Below are 17,012 nucleotides of genomic sequence, written 5' to 3'. Positions count from 1 at the left end.
TACTGAATCTCTCTGTTTGTCTGAAAGACGAAATCAACGTTCCAAACACCGTAAATCTATCATCCAATGCATGTATGCGCTGAGAAATAGCTCATGAGCCAATATTAATTTGTTGCAGTGTATCCGATGTTAATTTAAGTTTCTTGTCTGTATATATTTTTAAAATTGAAAACAAGAATTTCAACATACAATAACAAATACTTTAAAAAGTCTCCTTTCTTTTTCCAGTAACTTCATGCCTCCAACTGAGTAATCTCGAAGTGTAATCTATAATGTCTTAGGCCTAAAACATTGTGTTTCTAGTAACATACAACTTTTAAGGGTAGGATACCGGAAACAAACAATTTCTAGGCCTTATTCATATTCATAATATTAAACAGGTTCAGCTAATTTAGATATGTTTCTTCGAATGACTACTTACAGTGCTTTGATAATTGTTGGAGTCAGTGGCTCCAGTTGAAGCACAAGTAAAGTCGTCAGTGTCTGGTAGGGTAACACAACATGCCAGCGGAGTTTTCAGGGTAACTGGCGGAGATAATGAAGTGTAATCAGTAATCCAGTTTGCCGCTCCAGTAAAATCATCGTAGTTGTTAACACCGCAGCACATGACCTGCAATGTATGAATGCAGATTGCATATTTTGTTCTGGAAAAAATTGACTCCATTCTCAGACTAGCAATCCTTACTTACAGATGTTATATCAACATACAAAATGTAGGAGACCGATGCTTAGAACAGATGTCCTAATGTCACTACGCTTGACTGTTAATCCAGAGAGTCTGGGGTTAGAATCTATATCGAGGCACAGGACATTTCTGAGATGCTATTGAGTGTCTCCCATTAACTAAAACGCCAGTACTGGTTCTTTCCATAAAAGGGTTTCACGAGTATCGGTGCTCTACATCACAAATGTTAGGGAGCCAGTCTGTCTATTCGTAAAGAACTTGGCTGACTTTTATCGTTTTATTTTTGTTGATTGGGCAGGATTGTTTACTCACACAAAACTTTTCCATATCAATTACCTTTATCATCACAACATTCCACCCGACACTTATGATGTCAGCGCCGTTAAGACCCGCATAGTCTGACTGCATTTTGTCTTTTAATGGCTTCTTTGCGCTATCGTGAATCTGCAAAATATATGCATATTAAAATTATCATTGACATTCACGTGAGTTGGCCACCATGAAGCTTTCAATATGATCATGCGGTTTCGAACAAATGCCTTATACCTGACGTTTTTAAACTTCTAGAGATGGTACCTAAGCCAGTTTATCCGCGACAACAACAACAAATCAAGAGTAAAAACTGAAGCGTATATCGCTTATGTCACGATACGAAGATTCTTACGGAGCGCCGTACAGTACATGCGGGAATTTTGAGACGCTACACCCACAGGCACTTGGTTGCACTGATAGTATTTTTCTTATATTGGCCTGTACCTACTGTTTGTTGGTTTTAATACGTGCACCAGTGCTCCCTGTATTCAAAAACATTATTTACTGTAAGTGAATCCCTTTTATTAAAAAAGTTAAAATTTTAGGTTTTGGTATATTATTACATATAAGGTATATATCTGACGAGGCAACGGAAGTGTATGACCGGTGTATGACGGGTAATGAAAAGGTTTTGAACCACTAAATTATTTCCGGCTTTTGAGAGTTGATGAAGACTGTTGTCTTTTTTTTTAAACTATGTAATAAAAATGTTACACAAGGTCAAAAACAAGCTCACAACATTAAATTATAGAAAAAGAACTTATTCACAATGCACATGTCAGATATTTAATTTATAAAAATTGAAAATGTATTTCTGTATGAAAGGTAGGTATATACTTCATAAGTGGCTGCAGGCAGGTATTAAAAATCTCTCTCTCTCTCTCTCCCTCCCTCCCTCTCTCTCTCTCTCTCTCTCTCTCCTCTCTCTCTCTCTCTCTCTCCTCATAATGTCAAGTCATCTCTCGACTGATAGAGACATGGGATACACGTCGACTTGCTAGTTATGTTGAAAAAGAGTTCTAAAAGACTGTTGGGTCCGACATCAGCTAAAATGAAAAGGCTAAAGGAATGTTAGCATGGTAAGTGTGATTAAAAAAGAATAAGCATTAAAAGATAAAAAAAACCCATAGCACTCTGGTCTAGTACATATACTTTATGGTTGCTACAACCACTTTGAAAGCTGCAAGGTCAGGGTGGTCAAGATTATTCCACAGTACATCTGAAACTTTGTGGTCAGGTTATTCTACAAGGTCAAGGTTATTCCATAGTATTACTTAGGGACAAGATAGTATATGCATATTCTAGCTGTGGACGGACAAGTATTTGTATGCTTATGTTTTGACGTTTTCGTTTGTTGTTGCAATGATTATGAAATTAAGCGTTTATTAGCATTTAAAGATATTTAAGTGGTATTTTACATCTGTCACACTATTTTGCACTGACAATTAACTATAAAATATAGCCATGGAGTAAATATTTGGTTTTGATGACAGCTTTGATTTTTGTGACATGTAGTGCCTAATTTAGAAGGATTAAACTCCATGTCCCACTTATTTTCCCATTGTTCTAGCTTGTTAAGATTTTCCTGGAGGATTTTCTTTCCATCCACAGAATTGATATCATAATAAGGTATATGTATACTACATTATCGTCGGAAGATTACCAGTAGAACATCAACAATTTCATCATTAAGTTCCTGGAGGCAACTGGACAAAAATGGTCTGGTCCTGCAGCTTTGTCTGGTTTTAGGTTAGCTAGCAATTAGAGAATATCCATTTTATCGATGGAAATTTAAGATATTATGGAGGCAATGTTCAGAAGGCTATAGAATTTTAAGTTTTTGAAGTCAGTTTTGTCTAAGATAAAGTGCTGATTTGTTTAAATACGGATTTATATTTTAAATTTGAAAATGAAATAGATTATTATAGTGTTTGTGGTCTTAAACCAGTGAAATGTCAAAAAGGTTATTCCATAACCCTACATATTGCTGGTAAGTAAATATTTACACAGACTATCATCATAACTGAGGAGTTACATTTACATGCTCTTCACCAGTGTGGATTATAAGTCCTGCTTTGGTGTAGAAATCTTTCGCTTGAAAAATTTATCCTGGTACATGGAAGGTTGGTGGTTCTACCCAGGTGTCTAATGAAGTTATACCTGCAGGCACACCTTATGTATTCCTCCAACAACATCAGATGTTTGAAAAATACCATGTCAAGAGACAGGAAAAAATAACTGTACAACAATAGACCAAATCAGTTATTACCATTCATAATTTTATCATGTCCAAAACATTGCGCAATGATAATTATTTCCACTTTGGTGATTATTACATTTCACTCGGACTTTATCGTAGACCCCTTTGTAAAATCTCAAACTTTAAACTAAAATAAAGGTATTAAATCCATATAATATTTGAACAAAATTTCAAAGTTTTGTTGTTTGTAGCATCGTCTGAAGCATGTGCATTGAAAAATCTTAATTTGATATCTAAAATAGTGTGATATTTATTTCTAGTCACTTTATTTTCATTGTAAATATACTTCGTTATACCCAAGTAGAAACTGGCATGTGCTCGAAAATGCAGCTCTCTGATTGGTCAGTTAGAATCCCTAACGTACGGTGATGTCATGTTAAAATTATAAATTTCTGGAGGTCCATCATGAATTCTGTGAAAAATTGTAATGATAATTTTTGTACAATCTTTGTCGACGTGTCTGTGTTATGGTTCTGGCTCTGTAGGCAAAAATCGACATGTACTCCAGTTCGTTTTACAGTCTTTTCCATTGATCTGTTTTAGTAATACAGAGTTAATATGTAATATTAACGCATGAAATAAGTTAGGTAGTTCTAGTTACCACGCCACGATAAATTAGTGGCTTACTACCGTTTGCAAAACCAGTCGACCGTAGTTCCGTTGCCGATAATGGCCGATAATGGCGGAGTGCAATACCTTATCTTTATATCTATCCCACAGGCACTTGGTTGCACTGATGGTATGTTGAAAATTCGCTTTTTAAAGAATCTTAAAAATTTGGTCTCAGGATAGATATAAAGATAAGGTATTGCACTCCGCCATTATCGGCCATTATCGGCAACGGAACTACGGTCGACTGGTTTTGCAAACGGTAGTAAGCCACTAATTTATCGTGGCGTGGTAACTAGAACTACCTAACTTATTTCATGCGTTAATATTACATATTAACTCTGTATTACTAAAACAGATCAATGGAAAAGACTGTAAAACGAACTGGAGTACATGTCGATTTTTGCCTACAGAGCCAGAACCATAACACAGACACGTCGACAAAGATTGTACAAAAATTATCATTACAATTTTTCACAGAATTCATGATGGACCTCCAGAAATTTATAATTTTAACATGACATCACCGTACGTTAGGGATTCTAACTGACCAATCAGAGAGCTGCATTTTCGAGCACATGCCAGTTTCTACTTGGGTATAACGAAGTATATTTACAATGAAAATAAAGTGACTAGAAATAAATATCACACTATTTTAGATATCAAATTAAGATTTTTCAATGCACATGCTTCAGACGATGCTACAAACAACAAAACTTTGAAATTTTGTTCAAATATTATATGGATTTAATACCTTTATTTTAGTTTAAAGTTTGAGATTTTACAAAGGGGTCTACGATAAAGTCCGAGTGAAATGTAATAATCACCAAAGTGGAAATAATTATCATTGCGCAATGTTTTGGACATGATAAAATTATGAATGGTAATAACTGATTTGGTCTATTGCTGTACAGTTATTTTTTCCTGTCTCTTGACATGGTATTTTTCAAACATCTGATGTTGTTGGAGGAATACATAAGGTGTGCCTGCAGGTATAACTTCATTAGACACCTGGGTAGAACCACCAACCTTCCATGTACCAGGATAAATTTTTCAAGCGAAAGATTTCTACACCAAAGCAGGACTTATAATCCACACTGGTGAAGAGCATGTAAATGTAACTCCTCAGTTATGATGATAGTCTGTGTAAATATTTACTTACCAGCAATATGTAGGGTTATGGAATAACCTTTTTGACATTTCACTGGTTTAAGACCACAAACACTATAATAATCTATTTCATTTTCAAATTTAAAATAATAAATCCGTATTTAAACAAATCAGCACTTTATCTTAGACAAAACTGACTTCAAAAACTTAAAATTCTATAGCCTTCTGAACATTGCCTCCATAATATCTTAAATTTCCATCGATAAAATGGATATTCTCTAATTGCTAGCTAACCTAAAACCAGACAAAGCTGCAGGACCAGACCATTTTTGTCCAGTTGCCTCCAGGAACTTAATGATGAAATTGTTGATGTTCTACTGGTAATCTTCCGACGATAATGTAGTATACATATACCTTATTATGATATCAATTCTGTGGATGGAAAGAAAATCCTCCAGAAAATCTTAACAAGCTAGAACAATGGGAAAATAAGTGGGACATGGAGTTTAATCCTTCTAAATTAGGCACTACATGTCACAAAAATCAAAGCTGTCATCAAAACCAAATATTTACTCCATGGCTATATTTTATAGTTAATTGTCAGTGCAAAATAGTGTGACAGATGTAAAATACCACTTAAATATCTTTAAATGCTAATAAACGCTTAATTTCATAATCATTGCAACAACAAACGAAAACGTCAAAACATAAGCATACAAATACTTGTCCGTCCACAGCTAGAATATGCATATACTATCTTGTCCCTAAGTAATACTATGGAATAACCTTGACCTTGTAGAATAACCTGACCACAAAGTTTCAGATGTACTGTGGAATAATCTTGACCACCCTGACCTTGCAGCTTTCAAAGTGGTTGTAGCAACCATAAAGTATATGTACTAGACCAGAGTGCTATGGGTTTTTTTATCTTTTAATGCTTATTCTTTTTTAATCACACTTACCATGCTAACATTCCTTTAGCCTTTTCATTTTAGCTGATGTCGGACCCAACAGTCTTTTAGAACTCTTTTTCAACATAACTAGCAAGTCGACGTGTATCCCATGTCTCTATCAGTCGAGAGATGACTTGACATTATGAGAGAGAGAGAGAGAGAGAGAGAGAGAGAGAGAGAGAGAGAGAGAGAGAGAGACAGAGAGGGAGGGAGGGAGAGAGAGAGAGAGAGATTTTTAATACCTGCCTGCAGCCACTTATGAAGTATATACCTACCTTTCATACAGAAATACATTTTCAATTTTTATAAATTAAATATCTGACATGTGCATTGTGAATAAGTTCTTTTTCTATAATTTAATGTTGTGAGCTTGTTTTTGACCTTGTGTAACATTTTTATTACATAGTTTAAAAAAAAAGACAACAGTCTTCATCAACTCTCAAAAGCCGGAAATAATTTAGTGGTTCAAAACCTTTTCATTACCCGTCATACACCGGTCATACACTTCCGTTGCCTCGTCAGATATATACCTTATATGTAATAATATACCAAAACCTAAAATTTTAACTTTTTTAATAAAAGGGATTCACTTACAGTAAATAATGTTTTTGAATACAGGGAGCACTGGTGCACGTATTAAAACCAACAAACAGTAGGTACAGGCCAATATAAGAAAAATACTATCAGTGCAACCAAGTGCCTGTGATCTATCCTGAGACCAAATTTTTAAGATTCTTTAAAAAGCGAATTTTCAACATACCATCAGTGCAACCAAGTGCCTGTGGCTACACCGGCAACAGAATCTGAAAGTTTTCACAAAGAAAAAGTAAATGACAGCTATTTTTGAGTATGTATTGCCGTTTGGTTTGTATATAGGAACATATTGATATCATGAACATACATATCAGTGCCTGAAGATCTTATACGTAAGGGGGAATCCGGACACCACGGAAAATATGCAAATTAGGCCGATTTGTAAACAAATGTGCTCGCTAAAAAAAATTAAATAACTAATTTCTGCGAAGTTTTTGGTATGGTTTTGGTATGATGTACAGAAAGGTAATGCATTTATACATCGCTGTGGTTGTTTTCGTATATTTAGAGCTCTTGATTATTCTTGGAAAATATTTTTTGTAAAGATGACGGATTTGATGACGTTAATTTCTATAGTCTATTTGATATTTTCCACTTATTTATAACATTTATATTTTATTTTGATATCAAAAGTAAAGGCCAAAAATGCTATTTCCCATTTTAAAAATATTTTTTATTTATTGAAAAAAAAATTTGAAAGGGCGGTATGAAAAAATTTTGTATAGAACTTGAGAATTATGATATCATACTTGTCTGCTTATTGCAGCATGCCAGTTGAATAGAATGTGATGAGATGGCATGAATATTTCGCCTTTTAGAAGTCAATAATTATGTCTCCCACAACACTGTCAGTGCGCAATTCTTGTTCGTGTTCTTAAGTCAAATATTTCGCCTCTCATTTTCACCAAACTTGAAGAAAATGTGTTTTGCAATAACTTGAATACGTACTCGACAAAGTTCGATTACTAATTATCTAGCAATTTTTGCCACATGTCAGTTAAAATTAACATGAAATTGGCAGCGGCTAGGGGTCCGGTTACTTGACCCCGCTGAAATGATTTCCATAAAAATATTGATTTATCAAATTATGTACTGTATGCGTTGCGTATACACTGATTCCTTTCATGAATTTAATGTAAGGGTAATGTCATTTGTATTTTTTTATTTGTTAATTTCATGTCTCGTATGGCTGATCTCGGGAGTGGAGCTGTGTTTAGTAGCACCAGTATTGAAATCACAAACAATGCCGTGAGGTGAAAAATAGCAAATGGTGCTTAAGTGAAAACTATTAAAATTTACAAAAGTATCTATTAACATAATTTTATTTATGTACACAAATGAAATTTTGTTGCGAAAGTGTCATAGTCGTAAGAAAAAAATGATATCATAAAAATATATGTTTTTGTATGTTGTTAAGAAATCATGTTACTGATAATAATTAATGTATACATTAATTTTTCAGTGTAATGGTCAGTCCAGTTGAGACTATTGTGCGACACGCCTGGTTAACTGAAGGATTTTTCTTATAGGTATTTTTACTGCTTTAAGTGCATGTGGCTATGAGTTTTTATTGTGGTTTTAGGTCACTTGAGCATGAAGTGCTCAAACTGAGCATATCATATCAATTGATGTCTGTCCATCCATCTTTGTCCACAATTTTCTTTAAAAAAAAAACATCTCCAAGACCATGATTTTTATACCATTTTCATACAAAATTCTAACGAATATGTGTTTCTTGGTCCCCTTTGAGATTTCTTGAATTCTAGGTAATAAATGCATAATTATTGTTGCTATGGCAACCAAAACAATACTCTTTAAAGTCTTCTCTTTTAAACTGTTAGCCATATTATGAAATAATTTGACATAAATGTTTCTTGGATATCTTTCTTCAAAGCATTCTACCAGGGAATGGAACTACTTTTGTTAAAAAGCATGTCAGCCTTGGAGCAGCTTAGTTTAATTTTGTCCTTTAAGTCAAAGATAATTTATTACCTAAGTATTTCATGACATCACTTATTTCAAATGAGATTTTTTAAAAATTATATTATGAATTTGCAGGGTATTACGTGTTTGGTAGTGGTGTTTCTACTTGAGACGAGTTTGATCATCTTGTCTTCAGTGAAGAAAAGCAGAGTGGTATATTATAAATCTTTCATGATTAACTTTTTAATCCCCCGGCACAAATGGTGGGGGGGATATAGGAATGGTGTTCGTCCGTCCTTCCGTCCATAACACTTTCGTGTCCACTCTATATCTCCTAAACCCCTTAAAGGATTTTCATGAAACTTGGGTCAAATGATTACCTCATCAAGACAGTGTGCAGAACCCATGAGTCAGCCTTGTCAGCTCAAGGTCAAGGTCACAGCTCAAGGTAAAATGTTTGAGCCTTCAATTTTGTGTCCACTCTATATCTCCTAAACCCCTTGAAGGAATTTTATAAAACTTGGGTCAAATGATCACCTATTCAAGACAATGTGCAGAACCCATGAGTCATCCATGCCGGCTCAAGGTCACAGCTTAGAGTGAAAGGTTTGAGCCTTCCATTTTGTGTCCGCTCTATATCTCCAAAACCCCTTGAAGGATTTTCATCAATCTTTGGTCAAATAATCACCTCATCAACAACTCATGGGCCAGCCATGTCAACTCAAGGTCAAGGTCACAACTCAAGGTCAAAGGTTTGACCTCTATATCTCCTAAACCCCTTGAAGGATTTTCATGAAATTTAGGTGAAATGATCACCTCATCAAGACATTGTGCAGAATTCATGAGTCAGCCATGTCAGTTCAAGGTCAAGGTCCCAGCTAAAGGTAGAAGGTTTACCATTTCACTATCCATAGCAGTGGCGGGGGATTTAGCTGTCTTTCAGACTGCCTTGTCTATATTGGGATTTATCACCTTTACTTATGATAGCTGTAGCTTTTCTATAAATTTCATATAAATCTCTTTTACTTATTATTTTATTTATTGATTTATTTAGTGTAGAGCTTGAGACTGACTGGTGATCCACATGTAGTCTTTTTACACATGTCCTTATGTGACATGTAGAGAAATCAGTGTTCTGTCATTTTAAAAATTAAATGATATTGCTGTCATACATAAGACTTGAAATTGAAATGTTGAGATATTTCCTTAAATGAATAGTGTTTAGAAACGTTTACAGTGCATTGTTATTTTTCATGTATTACAATAAGTATCTATACTTATTAACTTTCTTATTTCAGATATGTTGTGAAGTGTGCATCAGCTGAAAAACAAGAATATAGTCAAATGTAAGTACAATATAATTTTGATTTTTACTTTCTTTTCAGATAGGGAGAGAAAACTTAAATGTGAACAAGGTACACGAGAACAGTGTGCTATTTATTATGTTTACCAAAATATTTCGGACATACTTCAGTTGTTTGTGGAAGGTAGTAAAATTTACTAGTACACATGGTTTTCTTGCCATTGTCAACCTGTTTTATGCAAGTATGACAACAATTCTACAAAAATCTCAATGTAAGAAAGAATGAAGTGAGAGACGTTCCAAGACTTTGAAAATGCAGTCTTTATGCAAAGCTTTTAAGCTTGACTATTGGAATAATATGGAGAGCTATACTACTCACCCTGGTGTCACCATCTAATAAGAGTTGCCAGTGTGCACATATATGTCAGTGGACATTAGTCTGTCAGCAATATTTAGAGAGTTATGTCCCTTCTTAAATTAATTTAAATTAAGGTATTCAAAAGTTGCAAAAGCATTAAGATTTCTCACACAGATATTATTTGTAAACTTTCTAGCTACTGCGGGTATATATATATTGCCAAAATTTTTGAACTGCCAAAATGCTAACATACCAGCAAGCAATAGATATCATGGACTTTGAAAAAGGAAATCAGAAACAGATGAAAAAAGTTATATGTAAATTGGAAAACATTCCACAAAACAGAGTTTTATCAAGTGCAATATATAATAAGATTTATCTTGCCAAGAGAAAGGTTAATCATCTAAAATTAACAAAGAAAAATGAGAGATGCATGGAGTTTTTAGAGTCTGAATTCAAAGTACCAGTCATAAGATATTTCCATAGGGAAAGTGACAAAACCAAAACCCCTACACATGATGGTTACACCACATGCTGCAGTTTTAAGTCTACAGAAGCAGACGCTATTATATTCAGCAATAAATTGAAAGATAATACAATCAGAAGACTGAAAATGGATATCGCCATTCTGCAAGACAAGTTGAAGACAATTAAAGTACTTCGTCAGACAATTTCAAGACAAGATTGTAACATAAAAAAATACAAAAGTGAAAATATGTCATTGAAACAGAATATAAATGAAATAAGCATTGAACACAAAAAAAGGGCTCTCAGGTGTGATAAATCCATTCAATGCAATTTAATTGAAAATGAAATAAGACAGTTACATAATGAAATTGAAAATATGCATGTTGAAAATGAGGACATGAGACTTGAAATGCAAAGAAATGAAGAGAAAGACATTGAACCTATTGTAATAGAAGCTAAAAAATCATCCAAAGGTTCTCCATTTAAATCAAAGGTGCGGGAAATATATTATAGTCTTCTCAGTCTAAATGTAGGAGTTAAAAATATTGGTGATGTCATAAAAACTGTACTAAAGTTCTTAAATGTTGAAATTGACTATTTACCAAGTATTAAAACAGTTAGAAATTTTAACACAGAATTGGGAATCATTGCGAAAAACCAAATAAATGAAACTGTAAAAAATTCTAAAAATATTACACTTCATAGAGATGCAACAACAAAGAAAGGTAGGCATTACTATGGCATTGAAATCTCAACTGAAAGTGAAACTCTAACAGCAGGTGTAAGAGAAGTTCACAATGGAACAGCAGACACCTATGTTAATTCTTTAAATGAAATTATTGAGGATATTTCTTTATGTTCAGGGGAAAGCTCAAGACAGTTCTTTTATGAAAATATACAAAACTCAATGACTGACAGATGTGCCACAGAATCTAAAGTCAATAAAATATTGAATGAGAACATGTCTCAAAATTTGAATGAATTCAAATGTTCCACACACCCACTTCTACAATTTTCAGAAGTGTGCGAAAAAGAAATAAGTGTATTGGAGAAGGAATTCCAGAAAGACTTTAAAATTGACAGTCAGTCAAGTTTTAGCAATGTTTTGAAAAGTGTATCAAAATTGTTTTTTAAAGATGGGACAGGTGATCCTTTATTAGCCTCGAACTACATTTAATCAAAAGGAATAAAGAATATACCACTTATAAATTTTAGAGGAAATAGATTTAATATAGCATTTTATAATTCTGCTTGTGTATATTTTTTGAAACAGCACTTACTCAGCTATTTGAAAGATTCTAAAACATCACTCAATTATGTTCAAACAGTTATTGTTAAATGTCTGGAGAATAATTTCTTTTTATCTATTTTACGAGCTATGGGTATTTTAAGTAAAATCGTTACAGAACCATATTTCAGGTTTTCCTCTGACAAAGACAATACTACTTTGGAAATGGCTGGTTTGTGTAATAGACTTGTTGATCTATTAAGTACTGCCAAACAAAATCCACATTTGTTACTATGTAATAGTATTTCACTGCTATATGGTCCTTGTGTCCGTCAGTCAAATGAAATATGTGAATGTCTTTTCCTTCCGTCTGACTCTTTGGATTCCTTAACTTCAATAGTATTAGCTAGACTATGTAAAGTGTTGCATGCTAAATGTGAACATATTTTCAAAGACTATCTGAAACATGGCAAGTATTATTCCACCAGTGAGGATATAACTAAACAAGCAAAAACATGTCCAACTAATAATATTACTGTAGAAAGATTAATGGCCAAAGTGGACAGTAATTTAAGAAACTCACCAAATATTGATATACCAAACTTAGAAAGCCGTGTAATGTATAAAAAGAATGAAACAGAGTCTTGGTTGAGCAAAAAATCAGAGAGTGAACAGGAAATTGTTGTACAGTCTGCTGTTAAACTCCGGAAAGATGTTCAAGTGGAAAATAGAGAAAGAAAGAATCAGCTGTTCCAAAAGTCTATACAAATAATTGAAGATAGAAAAAGAAAGAAAGAAAACACAGAAATAAAAAAGGAAAAAAAACAAAAAGTGCTACAAAATAACATTATTGAATTTGGTATTGTGAAAAGTGCTGAAGAAATAGACTGTAAAATAAAGATGCTAAAAACAAAAAAGGAACAAGTAATGTTTTTGAAAACGCAGATTAATTATTTAAAAGAAATAGTTTCAGTTTCATCCATTGAAAAATATTTATTTGCATTCAGTCATAAAGGAAAACAAAGAGACATATCTTCATTAAGAGAAAATTTATTATCACTTTTGGAGAAACAACGTAACCAGGAAAATTGAAAAAGGAATGAATTAACAAGAATTTAAAAGGTGAATTTTGGCAGTTCATAAATTTTAGTTATTTCACTGCATGAATTTATATTCACCAAGGTTGTGTAAAGCAATGAAATAACCAATGGTTGGTGAAGTTGGTATGTGGTAAATTAAATATCTATGATTAATATTTTAGACCATATTGATTTAATACGATATAACACTCACACTATTGTCTGTCATACTTCTTAAGTTGTTTGGTATTCCAGATGTTTTTATCAAATTAAAACATTATGGAAAAGTATCAAGCTTACAATGGTATATTTAGGACACACACTTAAAGTTTGATATTAAACTGTATGATTTTAAGTACACATTATCTTGAGTATACAACCTCTTATCTCCACTGCACAACATGTTATCATTAACAAAAAAATAACGTGTTGTATTGACCACAAAATAACTTATCGAGTGATCAACATAGTATTTTTAGTTTATGATTTCTGGTCTTGACTGTATGGCAAATTTCAATTATCTCATCCAGTAACCTTAGCTATATCTTATCTTGAATGTCTGATATTTTACTTTGGGCGCACACAATTTTACATTGTGCGCTTCAAGATAATTTTATTTAAAAAAACATAAGTGTGGGTCCTAAACATACCATAGTAGAAGTGAGAAAATCACCATAACTTTTTTATGAATAAAACATATGCAAAAGGGTTGTTGTGTTTTGATATAACTTCAAATACTTATGTCAATTGTCCTGAGTATTTCTTCTTTGTTAATATTAACATTTAATTGTTATAGGTTTTTTGCATGTAACAAAACTAAAAACTTAAAATTACCATTCCATTTTTTTCACCTTATCCCATAGAACTAGCAGCTATTATAAGAATATATAAGATAATCATGTACAATTAAATATTCACAGAATGATTATATTTTGAAGTATTATATCTATTATTTATCAAATAGTATTGTGTTTAAAGTAAGTAACTGTTTTTAATATAATTGTACCTTATTATTGCATTTAAATATTTTTCAGATTTGTGGCATCAATGGATGGATAACTGTGTATAAAGATTTCTACTACTGCTACAACAAGTGTTTGACATAAGTTTTGATATTGGTGTCATTCTCACTCAGTCCTCTTTATCCTCTCTGGAACATTTGGCCGGCACCACAGTTAGCTATTGGATTGGTGTAACATGATGCAACTACGACAGATGATAGAACACAAAGGAGACTTTATGACTTTCCAGATTTATCAGTACTAACAAATCTTCATGTATTTTAATTTAGAAAATGATATATCTTATTAGTGATCTGTTGCTGAATAAATCATTGTTTGGAGTTCAGGTACAAAGGAATTATATCACGGGCGCATCTTAACAACGAAAAATGATTTTATTAACGAGCAAATAACGAAATGAGATATATTACTTAGATTGTAACAAGCTACAAAGGACTTAAAGTACAACCTTGCCTGCATTCATTATATTTTTGCCGTTTTCAGTTGTTTTTTTTTTTTCAGGGCGCCACTGCCGTTTCACATTATGACGTAATAGTTTTGAAGTCATAATAGTGTATTGTTGAATGATAATTCACAGTTTTCAGCCTTTTTTGTTTAATAGGAAAATTAATCGTATTGTGTTAAGAGTAAATAACAGTAATTTCTTGTTTAATTAAATCTTTGTTTGCAATTCATATGTGAATGAATTACATCACGAGTGTGCAGCCCTATTGATATGATAATATAATCTGAACGACAGTGGTTTTATTAGCTTGACTATTCAAAGAATATGGGAGCTTTCCTACTCGTCCCGGCGTCGGGATTAGCGTTATTGTGAGCGTCACACAAATTTTAAAGTTTGCGTACCACCCCAAATATTTTCAAACTCCATTGAGATATTGCTTTGATATTTTGCATACTTGTTAACCATCATGACCCCAGTCTGTGAAAAGGAGGAGGCAACTCTATCAAGCATTTTGACTGAATTATGGCCCCTTTTTGACTTAGAATAAATGTTAAAGTTTACCACCCCAAAGGTCAAGTTAACAGGGGCCTGAACATGGAAAACCATTTCCGATCAATATCTTGAGAACCACTTGACCAAGAATGTTGAAACTTCATAGGATGACTGATCATGCAGAGTAGATGACCCTTCTTGACTTTGGGGTCACTGCGTTCAAGGTCAAGGTCATAGGGGCCTAAACAAGGAAAACCATTTCCAGTCAGAATGTTGAAATTTCTTAGGATGTTTGTTCATGCAGAGGAGATGGCCCATATCAGTTTAAGGGTCACTCTATCTAAGGTCAAGGTCAAAGGGGCCTGAACATTGAAAACCTTTTCCAGTTCATAACTTGAAAACCACTAGGCCCAGAATGTTGAAACTTAGTAACATGATTGGACATGCCACATAGGTGATCCATATTGCAGCCAACCATCAGTGTTTCTTTCACTTTTTTGAGTTACTGTCATCACTTGATCGGTATTGGCGTCAGCGTTGCATGGTTAAGTTTCATGTTTAGGTCACCTTTTCTCCTAAACGGTCAAAGGTATTGCTTTAAAACTTGAAACACTTGTTCACCATCATTAGCTGACTTTGTACAGCAAGAAACATAACTCTATCCTGTTTGCAAGAATTATTGCCCCTTTTGGACTTACAAAATATAAAGTATTTGTTTAGGTCAGCTTTTCTCCTTTACCATCAAAGCTATCACCCTCGTCATATGACACTAGGTGCATAAGTTTTGCACCAATATTTTATTAATTATGCCCTCGCCCCACCTTTTGCTGAAAGTTATACTTATATTGTGTTTTGATACACTTGATAATTACCTCTCTTATTACTTAATATTTTTGACTCAGACTCGAGCTATTGTACAATATCTTCATCCACCATTGAAGTCATTAAACAATCTGGTGACAGCTCCAGTTTCCTCAGATATTCCCAGTTTCACTTTCCAGCATCGAAATAGTCGAGCGTGCTGTTAACAATCAGTTTTATAAACCTCATTTGCTTAAGGCATTACAGCTGTAAAATAATTGCAGTGTAAATTATGTGTATTTCAGGACACTCTTAAATTTTTATTACCTCCCTTTTCCATATACAATATTTATTGTATTTTAAATATTTTTGAATTTTTCTAACAACTTTAAAATGTTATCTCTTTCCCAATATTATTATTAAATCATGAAAGATACAGAATGGAAATGTGGAAGAAGATATAACTATGTAAAGTTAGAATGCTAAATTTTTAAAAAATGTAGGCTGCTACATTTTATGAAAAAATATTTTCTTCAATTTTACCTGAAATTTTATATGCAACTTACATCCAACCTTTATAAGTTAACTTAAATGTATTATAAATACATTAACATGTGTTGATATTTTCTTTAGCTTTGCTCCACAATTTAGCTTATGTTACAGGATTTAAGACTTGAATTTTCAACTTAACAAATGTTTATTTTACCTTTATTAGATTATTAAATCAATAACTCAATAACCTCTATGTGCAAGCTGAATTGTATTAAATTTGTAAAATTGTTCATGCATTCATTTATCAATAGACACTAGTCATATGTATCTATTTATTTATTTTTTGAATTTATTTTGATTATATGGACATATTTCTATCAGTAATAAAGGGAGATAATTTAAATGACATGAACAAAGAATGTGATATCTGTGTGTAGATTTGTAATTTCTGCTATAGTTTTTTTTATTAAAATTATTATATTTTATATATCCATTGCAATATAGCTTTGATTATTAAACACCATATGTAACCTTGACGACTTGCGTATGTTTTTATTTTTTTTTCAGTTTAAAGTACCCTGACTTTAGAAATAGACCATAAATGGGGAAACACCTCTGAATCTATAAATAGTTTTCCCTTGTAGTTAAATAGTGTAGAAAGAGTTATCTTTCACTGGCATCACTTTTTGAGATGGGACCAAATTTTTCAGCCTGAATATTTTCTTTCATGAAGAAAGATGGAGACAGAAAACTAGATCCTTGTAAAATATGGGTACCCCACTATATAATTCTAAATAACCAGCAATATCTAATGAACTTTAAAATTTTAGGTACCATCTCTAAAACTTCCGTCTTATTTTTCCGATTGTGAAGATTGT

General features: G+C 33.0%; 1 long non-coding RNA gene across 1 annotated transcript; it reads left to right on the top strand.

Moving 5' to 3' along the window:
• The first annotated feature begins 6,713 nt into the window (after positions 1 to 6,713).
• LOC128559807 (uncharacterized) lies at positions 6,714 to 16,670 on the top strand. Its single transcript, XR_008372649.1, has 5 exons — positions 6,714 to 6,776; positions 7,986 to 8,052; positions 8,582 to 8,659; positions 9,745 to 9,792; positions 13,917 to 16,670. It is a non-coding gene; the product is annotated as an uncharacterized LOC128559807 (long non-coding RNA).
• The last annotated feature ends 342 nt before the right edge of the window (positions 16,671 to 17,012 follow it).

The sequence above is a fragment of the Mercenaria mercenaria genome, chromosome 10, assembly GCF_021730395.1.
Source record: "Mercenaria mercenaria strain notata chromosome 10, MADL_Memer_1, whole genome shotgun sequence".
Classification (NCBI taxonomy): Eukaryota; Metazoa; Mollusca; class Bivalvia; order Venerida; family Veneridae; genus Mercenaria; species Mercenaria mercenaria.
Note: the sequence above shows the minus strand (reverse complement) of the source record. Positions and strands in the feature narration are given on the sequence as shown.